This window comes from Poecile atricapillus, chromosome 1 (assembly GCF_030490865.1).
Source record: "Poecile atricapillus isolate bPoeAtr1 chromosome 1, bPoeAtr1.hap1, whole genome shotgun sequence".
In the NCBI taxonomy this organism is placed as follows: Eukaryota; Metazoa; Chordata; class Aves; order Passeriformes; family Paridae; genus Poecile; species Poecile atricapillus.
This window is the reverse complement of record NC_081249.1, coordinates 155573705-155601050: the sequence shown is the minus strand read 5'-3', so window position 1 is coordinate 155601050 and position 27346 is coordinate 155573705. Positions and strand designations below refer to the sequence as shown.

At 35.2% G+C, this 27346-nt stretch overlaps 1 protein-coding gene across 2 annotated transcripts in view; it reads right to left on the bottom strand.

Moving 5' to 3' along the window:
- NPAS3 (neuronal PAS domain protein 3) overlaps positions 1 to 27346 on the bottom strand; it is a 587887-nt gene that overhangs the window by 151022 nt on the left and 409519 nt on the right. The window lies entirely within an intron of this gene.

The window sequence follows — 27346 nt, the reverse complement described above, 5'->3', positions numbered from 1 at the left end:
TCTGAGATATTCCAACAATTTTTCTTGCAAACCAGCACCTTGAGGTTAATTACTTTACCAATTTGAGTAAATGGCAAGCCATATTCCCATCTGTCTCCATTAGTTCCCCACTATTTCTCAATTTATGATGACTGGGGTCAAGGCTGTGGTACAAAAGAAGAGCTAATAAAGCATGAATGGAGCAATTTTCTGTTTATACAAATGTGGTAGCCACAGCATAAATACGGAAGAGACATTTTAGAAATGCATACTCTTTGCTTTGAAAACTCTGCTTGCTAACTGTATTTAAAGAAGTAAAAAACAAACACTAGCAATGAATTGCTGGTTCCATACTTATTTATCTTTAAAAAAACCTGCTATATAGCACTGCAATGCCCACTTGCACCTTGGCACAGGAATTAGAAAAGTTCTGAAAAGCCTACAGCAGTTGATCTCTACTAAGCTTGCTAATTCACCAAAGGCAAGCTGCCTGGGAAAGAAAAAAGAAAAATCTCTTTATTTTGGTACCAAAATGCAGCATTACTGAAGCTTTTCTTCCTCAAGTAAACATTTCTTGCTATCTATATAGGATTTAGTGCTGGAATCCCTTAAAAGCTGTTTAGCCATATGACTGATTTAAGAGCATCTCAAGGGACAATACCTATTTTATTTCTGTTTGTTCATTAAAACACTGTGAAAGTTTACTCCTGTATTAAAAAGTGTAGACCTTCTCTTATTACTTAGTTTTAAATTCAGCCATAAAGTTATATTCTATTCAAAACAGTTTCTATAACCAGTACCTTAGATAAATAATTCAAGGGAAAACCTCCAATTTCCACATACTGTTAATGAATATGCTAGTTTGATAAATTCTGCCTAATCTACTTTGTCTAAACAGCAGCAGTCTAAAAACAGAAGATAATATTTTGGCCATTTGCCACAAATGGCAGAATTACTCATTAATTAAACAGTACAATAAAATAAATTTTGCAGCAAATGAGGCATAAAGCACGTATTCTCCCACAAATGATTCAAAATAGAATGGAGGTAATAATGTTCTATTGCTGTTTGTGTAGTGTAAAAATTTTAATCCATGACATATCCATCAGAAGCTACAGAAACCCATTAATGTGAACCAAATCACTAAGTCCATATACATATTAATTCTTGTAGCATAGTCCAGAGAATAACATATCTTTAGATTACTATATTCATCCCGAAGATCAGATCAAAAGCCAACCCATAAAGATAACAGCAGAACAGTCAAAGAACAAAATTGACTATCAACTCTTCTGATTTCTTAAGTCCTAAAATAAGGTTTGCACTTATATATTCTTATATATTCTATTCTTCACAGAGTTCACATTGTCAGTTTTTCTCATTATATGCTTTCTATTTTATAAAATATTCTTCTGCTGGTAGTTGGATTCTAAACACTAATGTTGTTCTGGTACTAAGGAAAAACAAAACCAAACACAAAAAGATGATTGGGAAAGCAGAGAAGGGGAAAAGATGCTTCATTCTGTACTCCTTTGGATATCATATTCCTGGTTTACAATATAACAAAAAAGCAAAACCAAGGAGAGAATATAAACTGATGAACAGTCTGTCTTCAATCTTTCAATAAAATCCAGATAGACTTTTCCAGAGAAATCTTTCTTCAATAGAAACTTTTCCTGTTTCCACTGGATAGTTTCAAGAACCTTCCTGATAAGAATGATTATGCTAACTTTTTTTTTTTTTTTTTTTTTTTTTAATATATGTATTTCTCACAATGGTTCTACCCAATTTGGACCTTGTAATTACAAAGAATTTAAAAAATGCTTCTTTCTTTGTCCAGCAAGAAATGATATCTATAAGTCAAATGAGTATACTAACCATACCAAATTCATACCTTGTGAAAATTTGGTGGAATTGTTATTTTTATTCAATAGTTGATGTAATTAACAGAATGCCCTGTGCCTGTTATGTTCTATTAGGAATACCTGAATGATGAACATGGCATCAAAATCAGATATTTACTACAAGTAGAGACTGTAGTAGCAAGTACAATACACACAATACTAATATACCTTTATAATATAGTAAGCTTTATAATATACCACTTCATTTTCAACTTAATAGTAAAGTTTTGGTGGCCTCAAAGTAACCAGTTAGTCTTTCAAACAGTAAGCAGAACAGTTTTAGTTTATTTATGGGAAACAGGTTCAGAGTCATCTCCTTACATGAAAAATATTGATGATGACATTCTGCAAGGATCCAGTTATTCTAAATAGTTGTTCTATAGTAATGAGAAGCAGCTGAGGTGACTTGGTCTCTTCAGCCTGGAGAAAAAGAAACTGAGGGGAGATCTCATTGCAGTTACAAATTCCTTGTGAAGGGAAGAAGAGGGGCAGGCCCTGATCTCTTCTCTGTGGTGACAGGGACAGGACCCAAGGGAATGGCTGAGGTTTTGTCAGGGGAGGGTTAGATTGGGTATTAGACAAAGCTTCTTCTTTCCCCAGAGGGTGTCTGGGCACTGGAACAGCTCCCCAGGGCAGTGCTCATAGCACCAGCCCAGCAGAGTTCAAGAAGTGTTTGAACAATACCCTCAGACACATGATGTGACTCTTGGGGATGTTCCTGTGCAGAGCCAGGAGTTGGGATTCAGTGGTCCTTATGGGTCCCTTCCAGCTCAGACTGTGAGTCTGTGCTTCGTAATCTTGCTGACTGAATTTGCTGACAAGAACATGACAATTAAACTCTAAGAGCCTCAAAGTGGGTGTCCTGTTCTTGTAATGTGTGCTAAGCATAATTGGAAGAAATTCAGAAAAGTCCTTTTAAGACCTGAGCTTGAATCTCAAAAGGGAATACGTAAAAAGTCACCCTTTTATTCTCTATGTCACCGAGACTCCTCAGAATTTCAATTTTTAATCACTTTTTGTCCCTCTGTTTCAGTGGATGAAGCCATAGAACAGAGAGTTTTATATGTTTATCAAAAATGTTCTGGAATGTGGGAAATAATTGGAAACCCTTTGTGTTACACTGTTTATTCACCTAACTAAAGAAATAGGCAGTAGCAAGATATGGGAACATTGCAGGGCAGCATTAAACAGTTGGAAAGTGCTAGGATTGATTTAATTAATAAAAACCATGATATAGTAACTGAAGTGAAACATGAGTTAGCATTTCAAAAAATTGCAAGCTCCTATGGCAAAGATTAATTCCATACACCAAGAGAGATGAAAAAAATAACAGGTCAAAGATATACAGGTTTTAATAAACAAGAATTTTTTATAAGTCATACAAAAAATAGGATTGTCTGAGGGTTATATTCAAATAATTTCACCTATCACAATTTTTTCTACAGGATAAAATGGAAACCACCTTACAGCAGTATAAGGGTTGACTTCAACTTCTAATTTGCAAAAGTACATCTGCTTTATAGAGCATCTTTACAGCAACCTCATAATAAGATAAACATGGCTTGTAACTTTTGCTTTCCCTTTGCAAAAAACACAAAGCCTTGTTTCATTTTTAGAACACTAATTACATAATGGGGAGAAGCCTCTAATTTCTGAGAACACCCTGTAAGAGTTTGTGAGAAGAGCAACAAAATAATGCAGAAGCACACAAAGGCTTTATTAAAGAAATGGTGCTCAAAGCACTGACTTCTCCTATATTTCAAATCTGTTTTTGATTCTTGAGCTAACACTGCTCTAAGCAAAAGTTGCAGCTTTGTCAAATGATAAAGCAACAAGACATATTACCCTGCTTCTGTTATGAAATTCCTAATGAAAAAAACCCCAAGGATTTCTCAATTTTGTACATGTTGTATCTCCCAAAGTGTCCTAAGACAGTCTTACAATTCTGTCAGAGGAGTTGTTCAAATTTGTAAATTACTTCTGTGTGCTTTGTCAAGACAGAAATGCCAGCTTTGCAGCTCTTTGTGGCAGATGTTTGGGCATGCTTTCAGTCCCATATTGTCCTAGCTGTAAAAAGAATGAATACAACTGGTAAAGAGAATAATTTCCTCTCAGATTTCCTTCACTTATGATATCTATTCTATAAAACGTCTTAGGCACAATCAGTTGTACATATAAGAATTTTACTGCTTTTCTCAAAAAAACCCAACAAACCCAAAACTAAAACAGCAAAAATACAAAACCAAACCGAAACAACAAAAAACCAATTGAACAACAGGCTGCATATGAATACAAGGAAAGTTTGCCTACAATCTGTTAGCAGTTTGGACTGTAGAAGTTCTTTTGGCAGACAAGGAAGCCAACAGCAAAAAAAAAAAAAAGGTGAAACAGCTTCAAATGTCAAAATTTTGTAGAACTAACTCAACATGACACTATTTCTCTATCCCTTTAATTTTATGAACCATATTAGGAGAGAATGGACTCAAAATAGAAGAATGAAGGGATACTACAAAAAAATGAAAAACAAAGAAAACATCTTTTGTTACTTCCCTGCTTTTCTAGATTGGACCCAAAATCTTGAGGTGTTTAGATTTATTAAATACCTTGATACTGAGATCATTCTCGGGACTTTGGTTGTGCTTATACCCACTGAATGAGCATGCCCCAACAACTTTGTGGAACAGCTTCTTGCTGGGTATCACCACCTGTATTTCTTATAAGTAAGTAAGTAAGTGGGTTTCTTTTTAGAAGTAATAACTTTGCATGTTGAATGTTTGGAAGATCCTATCCTTTACAGACAAAATAACTTTTAACCTTTCAGTTCACATTAAATACAAGATTCAGCAGTCTATGTGAAGTTTCAAAACATTAATTTACATTCAGTAGGTCACTGCAAACAGAATCCTGAGCATCTCAGACAGGATCGGTTTTTACAAATAGAGCTACTGGGTCCACTGGGGCAAATGCCTTTTTTACTTCCTAAGTTTTGTTATTACGCTTGGAATAATGTGACATGGGAATAATAATTTTCTTTTTCTCCCTCTGCAAAGCCAAACACAGCTATCTGAATCTGACCATGTTTCTTGATGAGCAGGTCAGTGAGAGAAATGATGAGCTGAAAAACTGCAGTGACATCTAAACCACTCATATAATCAGAAAAATTAAAGCTGTTTAGGTACTGCATAGTGCCCCAGGTACTCTGATTTTCAGCCAAGAAAAAACACTGTTTTACTTAAGTCTATTCCCAAACCCAGAAAACTGGTTGCCCTAGCCATTGTTCCTGTATCATTTCAGCATGTGTGTGAGGAGCTCAGAAAAGAAGGTAAGGAAACAGCATATCCACTATATTAGGACATTTGCCTGGCCAAAGATGAGAAGCTGTGCGGTAAAGAACTGAGGTGATTTGTTTCAGAGGCAAAATTTTCATCTATTCCTATGTCATCACTGTTATTTCAGTGTCAGTATCTAATAGATGAGGTAAGCATCCTTGAAATCATCAAATTAGGATATCAATTGCTACCATGATTACATTTCCCACTTTCATTTTGGAATGCTTGCAAATAACAAAATTTTCCAAAGGTTTCTGGTTAAAACTTCTCAGTTGTGAAAACTGTAATTTTTAAGAGAAAGAAAAAATCCTTTTATAAATTACTGCTTAAGGTCTCTTCTAGTTAAGCAATTCATCAGAAGTCACTGCACCCCAGCTACTCTGGTTTTTACTTCTCTAAGTAAAGGGTGACGGACTGAATGAAGTGTCTTTTGAAAAAGTAAACTGCATACTCTTTGTGTTCCCTGTATATAATAGAAAGTGCAGACTGTATCTTAAGATATGGCAGACCATTTCTTACAGGGAAGTAAGGTGCTTATCTGATGCTGAAACGGCAAAATTTTTCTTTCCATGGCTAAACTGCGGGATGTAATCCAAACCCTAAACTGGCAGAGGGTGGAGGGTAGGGGAATGGAATGTGGATGGTAATTCTGATTTCACAGCTGAGCAATAAAATCTCCTGTAGATTAGTTCCCACGAAAGAACTAATAAGGACACTTGTTTTCAGCCACAGATGCTTTCTTCTCAGTCCTATTCTGAAGTGCTTCATTCAGAGTTTCCCCAATCAATATTTTGACTTTGAGAGGCAGAACTATTAGAGGTTTCTTAGTTGGAGAGGGGGAATGCCAGGTCTTGAGCCAGTCAGTCCTCCTCTACAGTTTGTCAAAGCAGGTGAGAGTAAGAAAAAGGGCAGAGGCAAAGAAGCAGCGTACATTCCCACCTTAATCGGTAATATTATTTTCTATTATTTCAACCTTTGCTAAACATATTTTGTAGATTGGAAAACATGCAAACCCAAAGCACTGGAGAAACACAGCATGGAGAATATGGTCATAGTACCATAACTTTTCTCTTAAATGAGCAACAGTATTCTGGGATGGATTCCTGTTCTGGGATCAAACTCCTACCAAACTAAAATACATTCCTTTGTCTACTATATAAAATAATTAGTTAGGTAAGTCACAATTTGGATTTTTGCAGCAGACTAGGAGGAAAATAAAGCAAGGTAGGAATATGTGTGTATATATACGTATATATGTATATACATATATAAAAAAATCTCTATTCTTTAGGTATGATAATAGATTTTTAGGTATCTTAGGAAAGAACAGAACTTCAATTCCAAGATGTAAAATTACTTTAACAAGACTTATGAATACCTCAAAATTAATTTCAAGTGGCAGTTTGGTTTTGCTTCTCCTTCCAAAAAGGGTAAAAAAGTTTTTCTACCAAACACAAACACTGGGTGAGAGAATATACTGTCTCACCACTATACAAAACTGACAAATGAGGGCTAGAGTTCTTTACAGTTAAAATATTTAAGAAAATTTTATTAAACAATGTTTATTACTTGAATTCCTGATCACAGTGGATGACTGCACTCTTATCATCTGTTTTCTGTCCACAGTATGCATCTATCTCTTTTGGGAAGATGAAGTGCATGGCAGTTTATATTTTGTTGGATATTCTTCATTTTGGCTACAAATCCTTATAGAAATTCTGCTTAATGTGCTTAAGGGTTATATCCTAATTGATTTTACTTCACATGCCTTTGTCTTTAGGATTAATATTGCTTGTTAGCAGCAGTTCTTTGCTTTCCAAATGCTGTTCTTCCTAACATATCTTATTTACTAGAAGAACAAACAAACAGTGAAAAAAAGTCTGTGACTTAGCTCTGCTCATATCTTGAAGCCAGAAGTTTCTGAAAATCATCAGTTTGGCAGTCATACACCTATCTGTCTTTTTGTGGCTTCCATTATAATAGGCAGCATTCTAAATTATTTTTATATAAATGAAATAAGAAAAGAAAAATTTCTCTGTTACTCGAGATGTCTGTTTTACATGAATAAAATTTTACATTAGTGCTTCTCACTATTTTTTTTTTACTTCATCCTTTTGACATTGACCATCTACTTTTGATTTCACAGACCGAGTAAGGACATTGTATTCACCATATTCAGGGTTAAGTTTTCATATAAGCTATTTTTTAGGACTGCTTGCTACCAACATAGAAGCCAAACTGAGCACACACTGGTTATTTATTTGATAAGAAGGGAAATAAAGCACAGAACAATATTTTATTTTATAATCAAAAAGATCCTTCTACATCTTGAGAGAGGAAGCAAAGTATCAGATAATTAAAAAAAATGTTTTTAAAAGTAATAAGCTTAAGTAGTAGATACCGAATTGTAACAGATAGTTGATATTTTTGTTTAATTGGTCTTTTTCAAACATTTAGTTGCTTGTTTTTTAATAGCTGATTAGGCAGTGATCTTTTGTTTTAGTACATATCAATTCTTTTGTACTATAGATTGCAAATTTCCGTGAAAGATAAGGTGGTTTTGCTTTTATTTTAGAAAGACAGCCAAATAAGTTACCTGTATATGCCAAATGGAAACTCTACAGTTGTCCAAATTACTTTCTCTCTTGATTCACAGTGGATGTTTTTGTGTTGCAAACTACAACTCCCAGTTCCTTTTGGCCAACTCCATATGTGTCTGACTGATTATTTGTTTAGTAGCACTCAGCACACTGAACAGGGCAGGTTTGTTCTGCTGATGACTTTATTACCCATCTGCCACAAAGCATGGCTGTGATATAATTCATTCTATTTACCCTAAAACAACAACAACAGCAACAACAACATCACTTCTCATGGGTGTGCAGCGTTATGAGAGGGAAAAATAATCTGACACTTCATCTTTCAATGTCTTTTGCCTGTACACAGGGAAAAATTATGTAGATATAGTCTTTTCATTAGAAACTGTGCAATAAAACTAATATTTCTTCCCTGAAATATACAGCACCAGGGAGACATCCCAGCATTTGGAATGTACTTATTTCTCAAATACAATTAACCAACTGATATAATTGCTTCATAATTTGAAACATTTTATTTATTTTTTTTTATTTTACAGGATATTTTTGGTAGTTCTTTTTCTTTCTGTCAGGCGGAAAAGGCTTTATTCAGTTTAATTTTGTAATAAGCTTGTGTAAATGGTTTGCTGCTATGTAAGACACCCAACAAAAACATGTAAGCACTTTCCCTTCAAAATCCTCCACCAATCTTCCTGCCATCAATCTTTACAGTGCAGAACAGAGACAGGGCTATAAACCAGGATGCTGAACATCTAGAAACTGTTACACAGATATACTGAGGTGTGCATATGTGCGTATGTGCGTGTGCAAGCTCGAAGGGAGACAGTGTGGGCGGGGCACGTGAGGAGGAATAACCTGAATAACAATGGTTTCAGAAAGCAGAGGTTAGAAACAAACATGCCTTTTAACAGTGTACACAGTTGTACCTTTCTTCCTGTAATTTAGATAAAACCAAACTGAAGGTATGTGGTAAGCTAAGCATGGTATATCAATATTTATGCTGCTTGGAATTTATGAACCAGCAAGATCCTATGCAAATATTCCGGCTACATAAAGGTAACATTGTTTTCTGCACATCCTGCTTCAAGTCATATGTTCTGAAATAAAGATTTCAAGAGTATACTGCCTTCTTGAATTTTTATTCTATTTAGAAAGCTGTCATTTATAAGGCCAAGCCTGTACTCAAAAAAAATCCTATTTTAATGATGATGCATATTATTTATTGCATGTATTGGCTATGAATACATTATTTTAACAATGCTTAAAATTGGCTGGAAAATCTACAAGCATTCCCTTCCTTCTCGTATGGAGTGATCAACATCCTGCTCAGCAATTTCTCTGTGTGAGACACTGAAATGAAGCAAATAACACGATTTTCTTTACACTGACAGAGATAGCTATTCTAAGTTCTTTGCTATTTTAATAAAAGAATAAAGTTAAGAATAAAATTTTCTACAAATTCTGGGTAGTTCTGGAGGGATGATTTTCAGTTCTGTCAAGTAATACTGAGTAATGTTCTCGTGTCATGTTTATAGCCATCTGTGTGGATGCAAGTCAAGTCTGGGCAGCTTTGGTCTTGATAAGGATAATATTTTGATGTGAAGTTTGACTACCTTAGTTTGAAAGAACCAATGGATTAAAATGCTTCAGGTGCTGGGAAGAAATGATCAGAAAGTTAAGGCTCATTTCAGAATAGGTTTTATAACTATAATCAGACACTAATTAAAACAACAGTAACCAAATTTGGAAAAACTATACCTCCTAGTATCTTGTTCATGTCAATAATCTATGAAGACAGCTTTATAAAATGAAAGAAATACAAAACCCAAGCCAACCCACCCTGAAAAAGTCACAGTCTTGTATTTGGAAGGGAAATTAAACTTAAAATATAGAAACATCATAATCCCATGAAAATATTTTTTTATTACTTGGTAAACCCAAGACAGAGTTTTCCTTACTGTTTCCAGGTTTTGTGACTTTTGTCATGGTTGGTATGACTGTTAAATGGTTACAGTCATAGCTACAGTCATAGTCAGAGAGGCAGAAACAACAAAAAGGAGAGGGGGGGAAATGCGGGACTCCCTGAGGTCAATGGCCAAGCAGATATTTGTATCACGATTTCATTACATAGGTGCACAAGTTATGAGGATCCTCTTCTAGAAAGAAGTGGGCATGCAAATATCTGTCCAGGATTTAGCTCAGGAACTGTGGCAAGCACAGATTCAGAATGATTTACTGCCATCTCTGCATTTGGGATTGTGAGGGAAGGGAACATCAGACTTCTATTTCCTTGGAAAAAGCATGCCACCAGATCTCCAAAATGCTCTTAGGCATATATGATGCCTTAATAACTGTTAAATATCACATTTCTCTTAGTAGCTTGCAGTTAAAAAATCAACAAGGTGAAAACTGTAATATAAAAATTCATGGAGACCTCAAGAGTAAATTATTAAATAGAAATCAGACAGTTTTGCTCTCAATCTGCTAAATAATATTATTTCTATTATATTGTATTTATATTATATTAAAAATATTTCAGGAAATAAACCCAAAACTGAAATTTAAAAAAAAATTAAAAATCCTTTAGTAAAGAAGCATCTTCTTCCCTTCCTTGAAATCTTATACTTGAGGAGAGATACAGGAATGATTTTTTGTTGATGTGCGTAGAAGGAAAAATTATCCCCCTTTTTGTTCTCATGGGATTACGACAGTTTTTGTAGAGTTTTAATTTCAACTGAAAAATGTAATTTTCCATAACATTGCTTGTGTCCCCAGATTAGATTTTAATTACTAGCCAAAAGTTCCTGTTGCTATTGAAATTTTAATTCATTTTTTGACAGGTAGGAACTTGAATATCTGACAGCAGCTGTACAAATTGAGAAGTCCTCCACTCTCCAGATATTCCTTTTCAAGAAAAATTACCTAAGGGTATTTTTCATGACCAAGTATTGGTTTTTACCTGTTTTCTAGAAAGGAAAAGATCACAAAACTGTATCTTTTGTCTAGTTTTGCCAGTTCCGTAGTAAGGTTATCCTCCATTCTTTATTTAAATAAAAATGTTTCAATATAGTACATGACTTCAAACATGTATCATGTGTTGTGAGAGTGTCTGGACAATGGGAAATGGCAAGTAATGCAGGGCTTGGGGCTCAGTTTCAAATTTATCATCTAGAAGCACATTCTCAAGTGGCTGACTAACATTATCTGTCTCTTCTTCCTATAACTAAATACATCCATGTGAAATGCAGCCTACTGTGCTCACATCCCCCTCCCCACAATCTTAATTTTATTTATTGAAATTTCCCTCTTTTACTTAATGTACAGAGAAAAGTTATTTTGCACTGCCACCACTGCAGGAGCTTTTTAAATGATTCAAGGAAGTATAGCTTTCATTTAGGTTTGTGCCCTCCAGTCTGTTTATACTGGTCGATACACTTGTCTGAAAAATATAATGGATTAGCACATCATTCAACAAACTAGTCAGAAGGCAAGCTCAAGGCGACAGAGACCAAAAAGTAAATTACAGCCAGCAGAAGGGACAGGCCAAGCCTACAGCTAGGAAACATCATATCACTACAAAACCCGTATTCTGTGAGAATGTTACTTGAACTGAAATGGGAGAAAAATTTACACTGAAATATAATAAAACAATGAACTCTGTGATTTCATACAAGAGTATAAATTGTACACTTTATGACACATAATGCAAAATGGGATTCTCACAAACAGTGCACGCTGCAGTCATATCTCCTATGAACAACAGAAATGATTACTCTGAAAGGCAAAAGGAGTATTTTGTCTCCAGTTTAGTACTTTCAGTGCTGCTTTAACACATATAAATATGCAGCAAACCAAATCTGCCAAAAAGTATATAATGAAAGATCTGTGAAAATATATCTTATATAGCTAGAACAAACATATACAAAGATGCAATATAACTCTGAAGATGAAAGGTCATTTTCCTTAGCATAGATAACCTATTTAGATTTCCTAGATAACCTTCAAGGTGAAGTTCATTAGCTACAATTTTTTGCATATATGTAATTAAACTCCTTTGTATAAGTGATAATTGTGCATTATTTTTCTTTTTAAACCTCCAGTAGCTGATTGGAAAACTAAAATCAAATCACTGTACTTCTATTTTAAAATTTGTTAAAGTGTTATTTGCAATGGTCACTTTAGTTATGTAACACATAAACCTTTTCACATTTACAGAGAGAAAAGAGCCCTAACATCATCATAGAAGTTGAAGAATATCATACCACCCTAATAACTTTTCAGAAAATCAACACAGTGGATGAAATTCACTGCTGAGGTAGATCCTTTAGCTCAAGTGGAGATACATCAAGAAGAGTTGTGTGTGCCATGCTGGACAGTGTAAATCACACCCTATGACTATTACGTAAATTCTTGAAAAGAGTTCGAAACAACCTAGCAGATTCATCAGCAGAGAGGAATGAGAAACTTCCTGTCATGTGGTTTCCAAAGTCATGCGTCTGAGGGAGAGAAAGCCCTCTCTACAGAAAGTGAGCCGGCACTATCACTCCTTTTCTACATTTCCATTCAGCTGCACTTATGCATCAATTAGTTTTGCCTTACTCCTGCTATTTTCAGCTGTGCTTGTGTCTTACACATGACTGCAGGTATCAGGGAAGATAAGACCAGCATTTCAGATTTCCCTCATGGCCACAGCCTTGGTTTCATTTATTCACAAGACGAACAGAAGCAGATGATTTCTGGAACTCAATTTGCCTATCTCTATTCCCCAGCTCTCACCACACAGAGTCACTTTGAAGACCTTTTCTAGGATTCTAGACGGAGGTCATGCCATAGAGCAATGGTCTTTGAAAGGAATTCCCAAACTTTAATTCATAATAGATGCTTATTGTTACTGGAGCCAAAGGAGAAAATGGGAAGCAAGGGTATGTATTTGGACCACTGATAGTTTGCTTAATCTAGGTTATTTCTGGTCAAGAACTATGTCAAACCCCTATAAAGTGAGGAAACCTCTCGTGAATTTATGGATAAAATCAAGTGTATTTGGATTAAACTCAAATATACTGTATAGTATAAATTTCAAATATACTGTATAATATAAATTTAAATTTCCTGAATTGAGAGGCTCCACAATTGACTCTTTCCAATTTGTGTGTATATTGCACTGATAATCAAGTTTCTATTTTGGTAATGAGTTGGTTTGTAAAATCACATTTGCATTGGGATATGTCTGTTTTTTAGTTGTCTATGCTTGCACACTACTTCTGGGACATCTACAGAATCACCAAAACCTTCCTTGTTTAAGGCAAAGATGCCAATTTTAAAATGTCATACCCTATCACAGCTGAGGCCTCAATGTTCAAATATGCTGAGCTTTCAGTTCAATATGAAATCTGCCTGTTCTCCTGGCACGGGGCCAACAAGAGACTGACGGGTTTTGACACATTCTTTCCTGGTTTGTTTGTTTCCTGGGCAGAAGTTGTTGTTCAACACCAATCACAATTTTAGATGTTTAGCTGGGTTTCTAAAATTCAGACTGTGTATATCTGTATTTTAAATACATACAATATAAAACATCAGTTAAACATTGAGGTCCATGTCCTACTTTTATAAGCACAGGTAATTTCACACTTTTGACTGACCAAATGATAAAGCAGATGCACATGACCTACGCATCAATTTTGGTTGTTTATAGAGATAAAAAGGGTATAAGGAAACAAAATAGTAACACACAGTATCAGTGCTTTTTTACTACTGAAATTCAAGTATTGTTAATAAACAGGTTTGGCTATAATCTTTCTCTAGAAATTCTGCTTTTGCTTTGTTTTTGGTGAGATTGCCACAGCTTTTAATGAGAGTTCCCACAGTTGAAAAGTCCAAGCCCCAGTCCCTCAAAGGTTTAACTGAATAGATTTATCACTTGCTTCACAGCTTTCAGTGAGAATTCTTGGGTTCATGTTTCCAGGATTCAAGCCTTTGTTATGACATATTAATCCTTTCTTCTACTCATGCTCAATTTTACAATTTTACGATTTTGTTATGATTTATCCATCCTTTCTTCTCCTCATACTATTTTTATTTCAAGTTCAATTTGTAGCATTACCTTTTTTTACTGTTGTTTTAACACTTATCTGTCACAAAACTGTTTTCAGTTCCTTGTCACATTGTCAAATTTACCACTGTTTAGAAATTTTTACAGGACACACATCTGTTTCAGACTGAATAATTTAGAAAATTTCAGCTAAGGCTCAGTCTAGACACAACAGCTTTTTTATTTTCACTCATGTTAAAGCAGTAAGATGTTTTGGAGCACTCATCACATTCCCATTTCTATTACAAATGGATCTGAAACTGGCAGATGGATTTGCCTTTATACCAGCAAGAGGCTATTTGCCATTCCAATAAAAGCACACTGAGATTTGTCCGAGTCATATGCCACTGAGCAAGCAACCACTGCTTAAATAGATCAATACAAACCTTCATTCTATTTACTTCTACAATCTACAATGCCCTATGCTTATGATCGGGGCCAAGGGTGTGATCTCTACAGTGACTCATGTGATTAATATATTGGTATGATTTTGCAGCTGCAGAATAGGAGCCAAAATAAGAGACAGGCACCTCACCAAAGCTGTGCATTTCTGAACTCCTTTTGCTCTTGGATCCTGTAAGAAGTGAATAACTAGACAGCCTGATTGCTTGTATCTGGCATGCAGTCTCAGAGCTGTGATGGGAACATGTGCTACTGCCATGCATAAGTGTGTGAGAGGGGCCAAATGAATATAAAGGTCTGTCTAGAGGGATTTCAGCTTCCATGGCCAAATCTCATTAGATTCCATCCCTTGTAAACAGATTCCAACCTTCAGCAGTTAATAGCACTAACCACACTGCACCTTCCCCGACTAAAACTAAATATGCTTCATCCTACCATAGCTCTCATGGACAGCCATGGCCAAAAATCAGAAAGCAAATGCATGTGCATTTGTAAGGCTGCAGCTGGACATTCCTTATCTCCTACTCATGTGGGACAGTGTGGGACAGAGGTAAAGACCTTTTCAGCACAGCTTTGAGGTTCCTCTTTCAATCATGTACCCATAGAGATTCACAGACAGAGTTGTATTATATATAAATAAACATGCATGTGTACTCCTAGCTATCAAGCTAATGCTGTAAGGCATCCTGCATTTTGTCATTATACTACAGGGCTATTCAACACAAATAACAGAATATATCTAAAAGAGAAAATCTAAAAGTTTGTCTTTGTAATAAGCATGAATGACCATTTGGATTTATTTTCATTAGTGAGGAGGGGGATGGCTAATCATTGATGTAGCATTTGTAAAAGGGCAACAACTTTTATGGCTGAATTTTGAGAGGCGAAAAATATTCATCCCTTGTAAACTTCCCTTCCATTGTGAAATGAGATTCTCATAGTCACCAATCTCATTAAAAGTTAAAACTGTGTCTGCTTAGCATTAGCAAGGAATAAAAGGGTAAGAAATGAGGTGTCTATGAGAACTATAGCTATTGACATCATTGACCTATAAATACGTCCTCTTCAAGTTGATATACAGCAATTCATTATCCCTGTTTTGATATAATTGCTATTACTGAAAGCCCTTTGCTTTCAAGTGTTAATACAATTGCAGTTCATTTTTCAGATAATCTGCCAAAAAGAAAAAACTAATTTCTAAATATTTGATCATAAAAGTTGTCCTCAGCTTTTACAGATAATTTAGTCAAATAATATCAGATAATCTTAGAGCAGATTTAACAGGAAATTGCTAGGGACTCCATCTAAGCAGCATCCATTTGCACTTATATAAATGTACTGAATGTGTAGGAAGACTTTGACAGCTTGCCATATGTGATTTCATTCTGTAGCCTACCTACTTTACCATCAAAAGTTATATCCTTTGAAGCATTGCCAGAATTACTTTAGCCCAGTAGATATGCTAGATGTGCCCTTTAAAAGCCATATCATTTCCTTTCTACTCTGACTAGTTCAATGTAGCATCTGCTCAACTAAATTCCTTTGAAGGTTAAAACCAAAAAAACCCCTGTACTACAGCTCACTAAGATGTCCAGTGTTGAATGAAGACCATGGATGCAAGAGAATAAATATTACTTAAATGAGACTATAAAAAAGAATCAGAAAATTATCAGCTATCATGGGCATATTATAATTATACACACACAGAATAAATATTTGTATTTCAGGATATGTATTTTATTTAAAATAAAAATAAACCCTGCATTTTTTACTTCCAATTCATTATGTTGATTGTTTATATGCAAATTCTGATATTGCCATGACATGGGTGTTAATGTCATAATAAAGAATATCACACATCAACAACTTGATTCAAAATAGCAAATATAGGTATGAATGTATAATCTCCTTTAAAATCTTTGGGTTTTGCAGTTATTTTAAAAGACATGCCATTATTTTCATAGCACCTTCCCAGCTGTTCCAGATGACAATGAAGGGATAGGCCATATCATCTGGTTTCGCAATGAAGCTGTGACATTTTTGAAATATTTTTGGTTTACCTTCTTTAATTTCTACAAATGTTATTTAAAATTGTAGACTGGTGTTTTTACAAAGAGGTGAATAGATTCCAGAATAATATGATTTTCTAGATTGAAAACACTCCAAAACATATTAAAATGGTAGCGTCCTTTTGTAGTCTTTTTGTCCTGTAAAAACCCTTCAATGTCAATTTTAATTAACGAGCTGTAAAAGTTACATTTTTATATATGGGGTTTTTTTTCCCCAGTTTTACTTATTATTCTTATTATTTTACAAGAATTTTCGCCCTCACTCTCAGGGAGGTTGCAGACTGTCCTAATCTACAGAGATTTAACCCAAAAGCATCATGAGAATGCAGACTGGACCATGTCAGATCTAGTCACATCACTGCCCAGATTAGGTATAGCACTAATGTGCTTGTGCCAGTTGAATAGCTCCTAACCACTTAGAAAGGAAAAAGCATAATTTGTTTTGCATATGTCTATTTTAGTTGCTGCCCATCAAACACATGAGATCTTTCTTCACAGTCACAAGTGTACATAAACCTAGAGGAGTGTAGTGGTATGAAAATAGAAGAGGAGAATAGAAGAAGTATTATTCATTACCACATTGATTTAGCCAAATAAAACATCTGGGATAAGTTCAATCTGAAGTGCACAGAATTCTTTCTGTAGACACATTTTTACCAAAAAGCAGGAAAAATAAATCCTTGTATTTGCGATGATCATGAAAGAAAATCCCATCTCTAGAAACTTGAATTTGCTTATGTTCATTTCAGTGACTGAACTAGTTTATATTAACAATTCTTCCCCCTGGAAAAAACTTCCTGTTTGGAAGTTCCCCCTTCTGTTTGGAAGCCATTGCACCTTTAAGCCACAGTACATCCAAACTTGATCTGGGAGCTAACAAGGAAGACAGACTGAATCAGAAGAAGACAGGAAACAGATGATAAAAGTATCATAATGTTCACCCCTCCCAAACATGTAACTAATAAAATGCATATATTTTTCATTTTTTTTAGCCAACCACTCTGATCCTGAAGATTGTTGTGTCTTTGGAATGCATCTGTCTCAATGGTTAGACATTAGCTCATCTGCACACTAGGTTCAGTAAAGTATATACCAATTACAATTAATGCAGGAATCCTCTAAAATGCCTTAACATAAAGTTGATTCAAGTTGGCTCAATCTGAAAATTGGAGACAGGACAAAGAAACTGAGCTATCATATGACCAAAGTATTTTAAAACTTGCAAGCAGCAATATAACAAATAAGAAACAAAAAGGAGAAACCACTGTCACTCTTATTCAAAGTGCTAGTTGCTTATAGGGACAGAGGGATTGCTCATTAACTTAAAGTATATATCTTCATTCCCAATGTGAAATAAGAAACATATTGGCAATACAGAGTAAAATGAGAACCATTCAAAAACCCGTGAAATCTCTTCATTGATTTACAAGCTGTGGATCAGACTCACGTCATGACAGGAGAAACAAACATAGAAGGGAAAGCTCCTGTTTCTCCAACTGGATTAATGAATTTCAGAAAAGGAAGCATCTCTTCCTACAAACTTTAAGTCATGACTCATATATGCTGCTTCAATACATAGAAGAGATTCAGTTACAATTTTCATAATTTTTTATGCATATGCTGTGGAAGTTCAGTAAGAATACATGGATAGCTCCATTATTATTTAAGGAATCTCAGGAATGCATACAGCTTTGTATTTACCACTTCTGCATGATTAAGTGCCGTCCCAAATGAGACATCTTTCTGAAAGTATGGAAAGGTAGAGAGTATGCCTGACTAATGGCTACATCTGAATGCAGCAGTACTCTGACTAGAAAATACTTGTCACCCAAAAGACCCAAAGACAGGATCTCACTCATAAAATAATTAATATAGGTAATAATTCTGTCATACCTTTTATTAGTATAAGGCTAGATTTATTAACACAAAGGCTTTAAAAGTTATCTGGAGTACAGTAGGAGCAGAATATACCATATTAGTTTATAGATCTGTGTGACAGAGAAATAAGACAGTATTTCCCCTTTATATTTTACTGTTGCCAAACTTCATAATATTATTGCCAATTGAGTGGTTTGATTGTAGTTTCAAAGGCCTTTCTGTAGAATCATGATATTCCCAAAAAGTCTCAGACATCTGCTACATATTAAAATACATTTTTAGCATTCATGTAACTAATGGAAAAAGAAGACTTGAAAATACAAAGTCACAAAGGGTGCAAAACCCCCTGAATGTTAATAAGCCCTTTAAAATACTATTTTCATATATCTTGAGTATGAACCAGACTATTTGAGTTGATGCTGCGCTATGAGTTCTGAATATCAAAGGTTAGCAAAATTTCGCTTGGTGTCTGAGGAAGAAGCAGCATGTCTCTTTTTGAGTCTGTTGCTGAGCAGGGGCAGTGTGCTGTGTTCTCTGTCTTCCCCTTCCTGTCTGCTCACACTGTGTTTCTTTTGTCTGTCCACTCATACTAATTTCCCATCCTTCCAATATATGCCAATGCTTCCTGTCTCAAAAAGGAAGATAATTCCTGTCCTTAGACATGTCTCCTTATTGTTGAAGGAAGATATTTCCTTTCTTGACTTTTTGCCCTAAATTTCTAACTCTGGGCTCAGGAAGTTTATCACTTCACTCTGTTGCCATGTCTGAGCTCCTGTCTGGGAAAAATGAATTCCTAGTTTTCTACTACCCCGTCAGGTTATCAGTGGAAGTACCCCTCTGCTGCATGGCTGGTTTTGGCTATGCCAGCACTGCTAGAGCAAGCTGTGCGATGGGGTGGGTCCTGATGTTAGATTTTGATGGCCTAGCTTGTTTAAATGGCTTTAAACTGGCTCTTCTGTGGATTTATCTGCAGAGGAACCTTCCGTGGGAGTGCCATGAGAATGATAAGCAAACATCATCCATGTGGAGCCGAGTTACCCAGGATGAATGCAGGCAGTTCTGAGGGTATGAGCAAGCAGCAGAGAGAACTTCCAATGTGAATGTTGTTAAGGAACTCAGCTGAGCAACTAAGATAAAGTACTGGATCTCAGTAAGCCTGACAAGTTTTCTGCTGATTTTTCCCCCTGTCCCCTAAATGCAGAAAGCAACCTGGGAGCCTTCCCTTTTACACTGTAACTTAACCAGGAAGCTGCTGTCAGCTGCTGTGCAATTGGAAGCACAGGCAGAGGATGTCCTGGACAGCAACTTGGTTCAAATGCCAGAAGGTAATACAGGGAAACATGGGGTTAAAATCTAAAGCAGCACAGGTCTGTTTTAATCCTGAGGATGAATAGGGAGTGACAAAAGAATGTAGATCAATGCTGGAAGAGTAATAGCACATGGACATGATTGTCTTGAATTTCCATGACAAACCTTGGGGATTAAGCACCATTAGCCTCTGACTTGGGAGGTTCTCTTGGCTAGATCCCAGTGAAGATACTCTCCACAGAATTTGGAATGATCCTGTTCTCTTCCCAGCGTAGTATTACTCTGTTAATTCTGACTGAACACAGCACAAGTCCTGACCAAGGCTGTAATAATACATGATGCTGGCAAAAGCAGAGTAAGATGTATTTCCTATCTTTTTTTCTGAACTGCTTCCTGATCTTGTGCTTTCATATGCAACCCCTTAGCTGGATTGGTAGAACTGTCAGTGAGGATCTGAACTGACCTGAGTTTAAAGTAGGTTTTTATATTTTATTTTTGCAGCATTATTTTTTAGCTCAGAACCACTCAGTGTTTTTAAAACATATGGACACTTTTTATTCCCTTCATAAGCTTAAACCAATCCTTGAATATCTGTGGATTGACCCACCCTTCTCAAGTGCTTGGAATGGAAGTTCTGTCAAGTAGCCCTATGGCTTCTCTGCTACAAATCTTGAATCATTTCATACAATGGAAAATATTTGAGTCATGACTTTCATTTTCCCTGACTCAAATACTGATGTAAAAGTTTATAATCAGTGCATTTTATAAGCAATGAAAGGAATATTTTCTGACTATTAATCAAAATCTATTAATTATAATTTTATTTTTCTTTTTAGAAATGAAATTTTCATCACTCACCATCAGAATGACTTTTTGAACTTGTAAAAGGTAGAATAATTTCTTATCTTTGAGGGGTTTTTCTCCTCACCTCTAATGTGCCCAAAAAAAGCATAGAAAATATCTTTAGGGTAAATTTATCTGTTTCTCACCAGTGCCTGTTTTTGGGGTTTTTTTCCCAATTATTCCACAACTGTTTGTTTTACAGAATATTTTCCAACTTCCACATGAATATGTTACAATGCAATGCAAAGAAGATACCAAAGTACTCTGTAGCTAAAGTGGATAATATGACTATTAATTCAGGAAAACTTTGTTTTATTTGCTTTAATAGGAAAGAGAAACATAAAATACCTAAACTGTCTTACCCATGAAACCCTTGCATCCATCAGGAAGCAAATGGTCTGATTGCTAATGTTTTCAGTCTTATTCAGTATGGGAAAGAGTTAAGAATTGCAATAAAAATACCTTATCAATGTTTTTTTCTTTAACAAAAAATGGTAGAAATTATTAAGTGACATAAAAAGTCTTCAGCCTTTAAGTGTTAAACCAATGAGGCTATATTTTATTTTATTTTATTGGAGAATCTGTGATTCATTTTAACCAGTGAATCCCTTCTGCATAAAGGCTTTCAATGTTTCAGCCTCAATGGCTGGTAAAATATGCTCAAAAGAATAAATAAGGGGAACATGATTCTCATGTAAAATGACATTCTGGATTCCTTCAGTTAACTCAACAGAGAGCTATATTCAGTGGGGCCTATAAGACAATACTGTTGGCAGTAGAAGAAGAAGCAAAACAATGTGATCAGTAACAATAAGTAAATTTCAATTAAAAAAAAAAACATTAAATCATCATTATGTATTGCATTTGGACTCACTACAAAGTGACAGTCAGCGGATTATTCCACAGATTTCTAATGCTGAAAATTCTGATGGCATTTACTAGCATAACCTTTCAACTCTGAGCACATCAATAGAAGCAGACAGTGGTTTGAAATATGATTCCTTGCAGATAGCATATCCTCATTCATCTGACTGTGGTGCTCTGTGCTCCATTGCACAAACAGCGGCTCACCCACTTCTGAGAGGACACTAATAAAAAAGGCATCAATTTTCAGCTCTAGTACTACTGTGATCTCTTTATATGTTCGACATCCAACATTAAATTAAAATGCTGTTATAAATCCTACTTTCTGAATCTGGAATGAGTGTTGGGTTTTTGTCGCATGAGACTGCAGCAAATCTTGTCAAAAGCAAGGAAGCACGTCTTGTTCACTCAGAATTAATGTTGTGGATGAAAGAAGGAGGTAAAAGAGGTTGAATACGGTGAACTGTGGGTGTCAAAGGCAGTGGGTAAAGCAGCTTTGGGGTACCAAACAGAGCACAACATTTTCTGCTTTCAACAGATTCCTAGCCAGTAATTATAATTAACACTAACTGCACATGAAGGATAGTTTGTTCATTATATAAAGCACTTTAAAAGATACTGCAAATTTTAAAATGCTGTTATTCATCACAGTTTGGACAATATATTTCCCTGTGCAAGACAAAACCAGTTTGGTAATAACCAGATAAAATAGCCTAAGTGTTTTGGACCTCTTCCTGACCATACAGTGAAGGTTGTTACAGAGTGTCTATGCAAAATTATGCATATTGATGTTGATGCTCAGGACTTCTGCCAGGTTGTCATTTGCACTTGAGTTGTCTTAAAAGTTCTTGGGTTGGGATAGGGATTTTAAAAAAAACCCAAAACAACAGAATAGAGAAAAAATGATTAGGCACTGGTATTAAATACTGTGAGGATGGCAAAAAAAAACCAAACTGTGAACAATGAGTGTGATAAAGAAAGCAGGTGAGATATTGCTGCTATGTAAAAGAGTGCCATATATTTTGGAGTCTTTCAGCTGTGCCTGATAACCTCTAATGGCAGGTATCCTTTCTCCTTTAAGAGCTAAGCTAACCTACACTGAGAAGGCAATAATGGCTTCAGCAAAGATACTGAGTCTATAGATATTTTCCCCTGTTCAGTTCATTCATAATTATGAAGAAAAGAAACAAGCTTGCCTTTTTGGCGGTGGGGGAGTGCCTTCAAGAGTGGTTCAATATCTGGATCGAACAGAGGAACTTTTTCCCCCTAAGGATCCTGCCTGAAGAAACCTTGACATGCACAAAGTCAGAACCTAGACAAAGTTGCCCTGGTGAGAACGATAAGGTCACCCGTGGGATTGCTGAGATTATCTCTGTCAAGCACTTGGACAGCATGCAGTCAAATGATGCATCATGCAGTCATTTTCGGGGGGGAAAAATCAATTTCTTCAGCAGGTCGCTATTTGCTTTTCAAAGTGCCCTTGTAGGCCTTCACCACCAAGCATTTATCAATTTAAATGTTGTAAATTGATAATGTGCCACTGTGCCTTGTACTGTTTCTGAATTATTTTGATACTTATATTTTCTTACTCTCTCAGAATCCTCAGAGCTGCTCTATTTCAATAGAACTCCTCCCTTGTTCACTTCTTTTAGCATAAAATACAACAGTAAATTAATATTCTTACATTGAATGTAAAGGAAGAAAAAATTTAAAGCCTTACATGATCAACACAGAATTTTCCAGGCTTTTATTTGCTCTGTTTAAAGGGGAAAAACTGTTAAAAAATTATCAGTGCTAGTGTACCAATTTACTGTACGAGCAGAAATTATCTTTTGTATGTAGAAGTATTTAAATTCAGAACCTTAAAACAATGATGACATCACAAAGAAAAAGGGAAAGTTATTTACACAATTGGTTATTGTCTAGTTTTGCTTTAAAAAAATTACAGCTCTGGATTTTGTTATTTTTGCATTATTATTATGATATTATTATATTTTATTTCTTAATGGTATAGGAGGAAAATAAGATAGCATTTACAGAATCAGTGCAAGTGTCAAGACTGCTTTATATTATTTTTTAAGCAAACAGAGCACAAAAGCAATCCTTTAACCATCTACTAACCTCAACTTGATTTGCATTGAAAAACAGGTAGAGCATAGTAGTTGAGGTTTGTGCTTCGTAAAAGCAAAAGAAATACATGGCAGTTGCAAAGCATTCTTAACCTCCAGTGATTTATTGGCCCTCAGCCAAGTTATCAGGGGAATCTAATTCTTCTTTATTATTCAAATAAACCACATTTGGCACCATGGTTCCTTTTCAGAATAGCTTCACAAATAGAATGAGTACTGTCATTTATTTGACCTTGTACTTGTGTGCTGTAGCTATAATTTTATTTGCCATTTCATAGAACAAATGCACAAAAAGGGAAAATAAGGAAATAGGTTATGCTACCAGTAACAGAGTACACCCATAATATACCTGTTGGTTTTGCCTGCTTTATTTTCAAAAGGATAAATTCTCAAAATTTTATTCTTGTTTTCTTCCTTTTTCATCTCTATTATCTATCTCTTATTATGCCAGCAGCTGCACTCTTCATTTTTAGTGAGCTCTCTTTTCAACAGGCCAATCTGCAAACCTGCTCTGTGTCCTGGACAAGTGGGAGCAAAGGTAGGAAATATTTTACTTTAAGATGTGGACCTCACAGGCGGGAAACTACACATCCAATCCTTGCTGAGTACAGCTATTGTAAGAGGTGATCAAGAACTTATTTCCTGAATGTAAAAGCATCCTAGCCAGATTATTAGTTCATAATATTTTCTATTGAACCGGAAACATCATATGTCAGACAATTTTATCCTTTCTGATTAACACATTTTTCTTCTGTTTCTGGATAGACTTTTCTCCCTTTTTGTTATATTTATGTACTTTAATAGTTTTGTTACTATTTATGCATTTATGTTTGGTCTAAGTCTCAAACACGTAGAGACTTCGACTTTTCTAGAGGATTGAAATCTCTTAGGGAAGCACTCACATGGACTTCTAAGTATCGGAAGGAGCGATCTGAGTGCCTCTTCAGTGGTTAGACATTTTCTTTTGAAATCTCATCCCATTTCTAAAGGGAAGTCAGGGACTGAGGATTCCAAAGATGGAAGTTACCCTGATATCAAAGATTACCTTCTAACCTGGAAAATGTATGAAGAACAACCATTTTTACATCACTACAGAGACACAATTAAATAGATGTTTGTATTGGCTACACCATCACAGATCATGCTGTCCAACTTCTAGATATTTCTGGGTCTTTCAACAAACACTACAGTTCATCAAAGAACTGGAAAGTATGTTCAACTATTTCAGCTTGCCTCAAGCTGAGCTATGACAATTAATATAGACTAAAGTCAATATACATAGACTGTTTAACTGGGAGATTGTTGGTCCATTTCTCTTGCTTTGACTCTTTACCTTCTCTCACTCATAGTTTTTGGCTAACTCTCTTTTCCTAAACTTTGAAATGTATCTCTGTTCTCTGAAATATACATCTGCCAAACTAGCTTAAAATTCTTGGTCAGTATTAGCTGGAAGATAAATTATTCAAAAAAATTATTCAAAATATGTATGTTGATGGGTGTCTACATATAAGCTATATTCATTGTAATGTCAAAAGGGTATTTATTGTGATTTTCGTTTACTGTTCAAATATACTGTTAGTTTTTCCAGGGGTAACTTTATTATTATAATTTCCAGGCCACCTTCCAAGATATTGTTTTATCAGATTTGTTTACTATTAGTCCTGCAGCTATCTTACAACATTGGCATCCATTTGTTTTGCACCACTGGCTCTGAATGTTCAGAAAAGAGTAAAATTGACTACCATAAATGTTTTCACCTGCTGAGATTCAATACAAAAACTATTTTCCTTTATCTAGGAGACATGATATTTTGCTTTGCAAATACAAAATATATTTGACATTATTTCCGTGCATACTAGTTAAAAATAAAAATAAACACAAAAAAAGCCCCCCAAAAACCCCACCAAACAAGGATGAAGTCTTAGAGAAATAAGTTATCTAGAAAGTAAGACTCCAAAGTCAGCACTTGATGAAGATATTTCAAATAGTAATGTACATTATAATGCCTTTAAGTGCAACACTGCCTGGAGGTTCTATATAAATATAAAGTTTTGGAGTATCAGCATAGGCTATTTCATTGTTTACTTGCAGTCCAAGATACTTCATGTATCACATAACACCAACCCAGAAATTCAGAATTCACTGTATTTTAAATTTGGTAAAAACTGTAGCATTTCCATGTATATTTGAGAAATGGTTCTACAGATAGACTTGCCAATATTTTTAGCAACAAATAAGCTTTGACTAGTGATTTAGTAGGATGTAGCTACAGCACTTCTTTTAAAATTATTAAGAGACTAGCAATATAATGTTGTACCAAGAGAACAATATATCAAAAATATATAAATATCGTAGGTCTTAGAAATAGAAAATGTCTCCATAAAGACAGAAGAGAAGCAAAAAACTCAGATATTTTAGTAAATCTCAGTAGATTTAATTTATTGTCCTGTAAAAATCCATAGTACTAGTTCTGATTTTTGGTAGTTTTTCCATCAGTACTTTCAGTGGTGAATGCATGGAAATATTTACCCTGATATTTCTAATACTCTATCTAATATGCAAAAAAAAAATTGCTTCATTTATCTGAACCCTTTCCTGAAATGTATATGGATCAAGATGGAGTGTAAAGTCTGAACAACACGATGTGAGTTCAGAGTAAGGAGAGATTTATCAACTGTATAGTTTGAAAGACAGTGGCAGAAAATGCATTTAACAAGAGACTAACATAGGGTTAAAGCCAAATTATTCTTGAACAGATGATATTTCAGATGGCCACACTATTCCAGATGCATCAATTTCCTTGAAAATCCAATCCATATATGTGCATATGCTGTGCTGGCAGGAGGACTGACTGAAATGGCCAAAACCCAAGAGCTAATATTCTTTTGGCCAGAATAATGCAATTATTATTTTCCTAGCTATCAGTCTAAGCATACAGAGCCATCTGTTATGCAAAGCAAACATACACATCTCAATTACAGAAAATGCAGTTGCCTTGACAGAATTTGGATTACACCACTAACCAGGGCTGTAAAATTTGTTTTAAGCTAGTGTATAATGGATGCCTTTCAGGAGTTTCCTAATTAGCATTTACCTGCTTAAACTAATTATCCATCCTTCTTCTTTACTGGCTTATTAGACTTTGTTGGATACTATGCATAAACCAGATTAATATGAACATAAGACAATAATAAACATTAAAGTTCCAATTCTTTACTGTATTAGCAACATGGTGGTGCACCGATTTCAAAATGTGAGATTCTTGATACTAACTCCCAAACAGATTAAGTCAGGGATTAAAGGCTATTACAAAACGAGGGACTTTAATGAGAGACAAGAATACTGATACGAGCTAGAAACAGCTCTTGCTTCCATTTCTATCACTGGGTTTGCCAAAGCCAGCACAAAATAACAATTACTGAACTTATTACAGCCAATTGCTTGCATGTTCTTTGAGGATTTAATGAGCTTCTATTCGTATTCTCACCAGATAATATTTAAAATTAGTCTTTTTTTGTCATCAAATATTAAAATTTCCCATTTGATTGTTGGTGGGGTACAGCAAAACTGACAGTAAGTAGCCTATGCTAATAGTTGCTTCCTCATAGCTGTGTGGGTCCCAATTTAAAGTAGCTCAAATAAGTATTATTTCAGATTTTCTTTTCCTCCTCAGGGTGACTGCAGTAGAAGTTGATGGTCCCACTCTGAAAATCATCATGCAAAATATTTCTGCTTCATTTCTAAATGCAAGCAGAAAGAAGCTATCCTGCCTAAACATTTCTGAATGCTGCAGGATTAGGAATAAACATTAACAACTAACTTTTGCCCCACTTCTGCCCTGCCTTTTAATCTTTGATAAACAGCTGTCAGCAATTAAATGAAAAAAAAAATCCCAAACCAAAACATCCCAAATTACTATACTTTATAAATTCATCTTTTCATATTAGTGAGCACTG